This window comes from Staurois parvus, unplaced genomic scaffold (genome assembly GCF_062004578.1).
Source record: "Staurois parvus isolate SC_StPar_1 unplaced genomic scaffold, SC_StPar_1.0 ptg003437l, whole genome shotgun sequence".
Lineage (NCBI taxonomy): Eukaryota > Metazoa > Chordata > Amphibia > Anura > Ranidae > Staurois > Staurois parvus.
Genome location: NW_028321233.1, coordinates 42,968 through 47,475, shown reverse-complemented (window position 1 = coordinate 47,475; position 4,508 = coordinate 42,968). Strand labels below are relative to the sequence as shown.

The following is a 4,508-nucleotide window of genomic DNA, read 5'->3' as shown; positions in this document are numbered from 1 at the left end:
AGGTGGGGTCATCCGTGTCACACTTTCCAGGAGGCTACAAGCACAGGAGGGGGTTTGGATGGGATGGGGTCATCCTTGTCACACATTCCAGGAGACTACAAGCACAGGTGGCCGTTTAGATGGTGTGGGGTCATCTGTGTCACACTTTCCAGGAGGCTACAAGCACATGAGGGGGTTTGGATGGTGTGGGGTCATCCGTGTCACACTTTCCAGGAGGCTACAAGCACATGAGGGGGTTTGGATGGGATGGGATGGTGTCATCCGTGTCACACATTCCAGGAGGCTACAAGCACAAGTGGTAGTTTGGATGAGGTGGGGTCATCCGTGTCACACATTCTAGGAGGCTACAAGCACAGGTGGCGGTTTGGATGGGATGGGGTCATCTGTGTCACACATTCTAGGAGACTACAAGCACAGGAGGGGGTTTGGATGGGATGGGGTCATCCGTGTCACACATTCCAGGAGGCTACAAGCACAAGTGGTAGTTTGGATGGGGTGGGGTCATCCGTGTCACACATTCTAGGAGGCTACAAGCACAGGAGGGGGTTTGGATGTGGTGGGGTCATCCATGTCACACTTTCCAGGAGGCTACAAGCACAGGAGGGGGTTTGGATGGGATGGGGTCATTCGTGTCACACATTCTAGGAGGCTACAAGCACAGGTGGCGGTTTGGATGGGATGGGGTCATCTGTGTCACACATTCTAGGAGGTTACAAGCACAGGTGGCGGTTTGGATGTGGTGGGGTCATCCGTGTCACACTTTCCAGGAGGCTACAAGCACAGGAGGGGGTTTGGATGGGATGGGGTCATCCGTGTCACACATTCTAGGAGGCTACAAGCACAGGAGGGGGTTTGGATGGGATGGGGTCATCCGTGTCACACATTCTAGAAGGCTGCAGGACCAGGACTGCCACACAGCGGGGAGCTGGATGTGGTTCATCAGGAAAGTCACAGCCGGCTCCCAAGTCCAACATGGCAGCACCAGGGATCCAGAAGCGGTGAGAAGCATCGGTTACGGGACGATAGCGCCGGTCCCATAGCTGCCAAGTACCAGCTCCTGAATCCGCAGCCGCATTTTTGAATTTTTATAAAACTGGGTGAAGTTCCTCTTTAAAACACTTCGTCATTTAATTTTACGAATACATAGCCGGACCAAATGGTGGATTTTTAATATCTGCCTGGAGTGGGTTCCAGTGCACCCCACCCCCCCAAAATATATATTACATTAACATGCAGACATCCTCGGGTAATGGCGGTTTTTTTTTCCCCGTGCAGCTGGTGGAGGTGAGATGGTGTTACAGAGAAGTGCATTAGGAACCTGTAGAAAGTACAAGTAAATTAGATGTAGTAACAGCACTAATCCCCCCGTAATAACCCGCTCTAAAATGGGAGCCCGTGGGCTGCAGCGGCAGGAGAAGTCTTGGCAGGAGACCAGCGTGACGAGAAAAAAAAAAAAAAAAGACGATTGGGTTCCCATTGGCCCATTCTTTTTTTTTTTCTTCCCAACGTTTTCTTTTTTCTTCGGTCTGCTGTTCTACGGAGAAATTAGGAACACGAAAATATCACCAGCAAACCTTACGGGAACGCAGCGTCACCTTTCCATCTGTACAAATTAAGTGCCCGGCGAAAATAAAAAAAAAAAAAAAAAACTGAACAAAGAAAGTTTTGTGCGGATGACCCGCCGGCCAAGGTGAAAAGGTGGGCGGGGCTTTTCAGAGACACTCCTGGATTACGGCCTGCAAAGTCTCAAAGTAAATACATTGTTTTCCCTCGCTGAATGATTAGCTACAAACTCGTTACAAAGTAAACTTTGTTTTTTTTTTTTTCTCCTGCGGTTCTGAATCATGATTAATGTGTTTGGCTTCGCCGGGTTTCAATGTATATTTTTATTTTTTTTATGCTTCGGGAGAGTGCTTTTTGACAATTTTTTTTTTTTTTTTAGTCCTGCTAATGTATTTTGATTTAAACGCGTCCGTGACCCGAAAGACGTCATGTGTTTTTTAATAGCGTGCTGGTGTCGATGTGTCAGCGAGTCGGCATTAAAGGAGCGCTCCGGGACGCACAATGTTGGTTTTTAAACAATAGATTCCTGACTGATGCGCCATTCTGTGTGGTTTTTTTTTTAACATTCTTTATTTACATTTTTCAAGAGGTACAGACAAGGATGCGAGGAGGTCAGTACAGTGGGGGCTCATTCACACTTGCTTCGAGTGTAACACACATTACAACGCCTATCGCTTCAACATGCTTTTTTGATGCTCCTGTGATGCTTCGATGATGCAGTTTTCTTTCTTTCTTGGTTGGACTGGATGGATTTGTGTCTTTTTTCAACCAGAATAACTATATTCCTTGATGCTGTTTTGAAGCTTTAATGCTTGGCGGATTCCGTGTGTGTCAATTTTTTGTTTGGTTTAAAGGGGTCCATTAGAACAGCAGCTCATTAGTTCCCCTGTTCAGCAGATCCCCAGCTCATTAGTTCCCCTGTTCAGCAGATCCCCAGTTCATTAGTTCCCTTGTTCAGCAGATCCCCAGCTCATTAGTTCCCTTGTTCAGCAGATCCCCAGTTCATTAGTTCCCTTGTTCAGCAGATCCCCAGCTCATTAGTTCCCCTGTTCAGCAGATCCCCAGCTCGTTAGTTCCCCTGTTCAGCAGATCCCCAGCTCATTAGTTCCCCTGTTCAGCAGATCCCCAGCTCATTAGTTCCCCTGTTCAGCAGATCCCCAGCTCATTAGTTCCCTTGTTCAGCAGATCCCCAGCTCATTAGTTCCCCTGTTCGGCAGATCCCCAGCTCATTAGTTCCCTTGTTCAGCAGATCCCCAGCTCATTAGTTCCCCTGTTCAGCAGATCCCCAGCTCATTAGTTCCCCTGTTCAGCAGATCCCCAGCTTATTAGTACCCTTGTACAGCAGATCCCTTGCTCAGTAGTAACCCCCAGTTCTGTTGATGTCCCACTCAGTAGTACCCCCAGCTCTCCTGATCCTCTACTCATTAGTAACCCCCAGCTTTGCTGATCCCCCGCTCGGTAGTAAACCACAGCTTTTCTGATTCCCCCACTCGGTAGTAACCCCCAGCTTTTCTGATTCCCCCACTCGGTAGTAACCCCCAGCTCCGCTGATCCCCCATTCAGTGGTAACCCCCAGCTCTGCTGATCCCCTACTCAGTGGTAACCCCCTGCTCAACTGATCCCCTTCTCAGTAGTAACCCCCAGCTCTGATGATCCCCTTCTCAGTAGAAACCCCCAGCTCTGATGATCCCCCACTCAGTAGTACCCCCAGCTTTGCTGATCCCCCACTCAGTAGTAACCCCCAGCTCTGCTGATCCCCCGCTCAGTAGTAACCCCCAGCTTTGCTGATCCCCCACTCAGTAGTACCCCCAGCTTTGCTGATCCCCCACTCAGTAGTAACCCCAGATTTGCTGACCCTCTGGTTTGCTGATCCTCCTCTTTCTCTGGTCCCCACTCACCTCCCCCTATATTGCTCCCACACTGCGCACCATGTGTGACATTGCTAGTTTCTCCTGCTCTGGTCCCCCAGCTCTGCTGAGCCTCTGCCGCTCAGTCCTCTCTCTCCGGTCCCCACTCACCTTCCGCTATAGCATTCCCATCTTGCAGACCATGTATGCCATCTGCTAGTTGCTCCGCTCTGATCCGGACCCCGCTTCCCTTTCTTCTGCTTCACGCTGCACACCAGATGTGACACCGCCAGATTATATACACATGAACCAGAAGTGACTGCTGATGATGTCTTTCTGGTTCGCTTGTTGGTTTCCCAGTGCATCCTGGGATATCCCATACCGGCAATACCTCCAAACCAAAATGAAGCTAAAGCTATGTGCAGGGGCGGACTGACCATTTGGAAACTCGGGCACTGCCCGAGGGCCCGGGGTCAGGGTCAGATGCCCCTGGTACCTTTTTCATAGTTTTTTTTGAGTTTTGGCAAGGACACAGGGGCCCCATGATCCCCTATTGCCCGGGGGCCCCATGAGTTGTCAGTCCACCCCTGGCTCTGTGCTTGCCTTATTGGCCCTTTGGCTAAGATCAAGTGTAGTATCTATTTTTATCAGTTTTCAGGAACAGAACACTGATGCCTCTTGTAAGTGGGGGGGTGTCGGTTAGTAATTCCCAATGTAATAAGTTGTGTATGGTGGGGGGGATCTTAGTCCTCCCAGGTTGATTCTGGCCTGATTTACCAGGCTTGTCCCTGTACAAAGGCAGGACTCTCCTTAAGTACTAATACCTTTCAGGTAGGAATGGGGCTGCATTTGTCTAGTCAGGGGCTGAGAGGCTCAAGGAGCACCCAGTGCTGTGTCCCGGGGTGCAGGGAGAACACATGGTTTTGGGACATCACCGAGTTCCACCAGCACTAGGACATGTCACTACTATGCTACTTTGCACACACGTCTTGGGCGGGCCCTCTGGCTAGCTCAGAACAATTTTTATATTGGCTGAAAGGCCCACCTTGTGTATTGCACATGGCGCTTTTATATTATTTTACTTATTTATCACAGGAG

At 49.8% G+C, this 4,508-nt stretch overlaps 1 pseudogene; it reads left to right on the top strand.

The window, feature by feature from the left end:
* Positions 1-4,009: 4,009 nt before the first annotated feature.
* LOC149428176 (U2 spliceosomal RNA) lies at positions 4,010-4,122 on the top strand (annotated as a pseudogene).
* Positions 4,123-4,508: the final 386 nt, after the last annotated feature.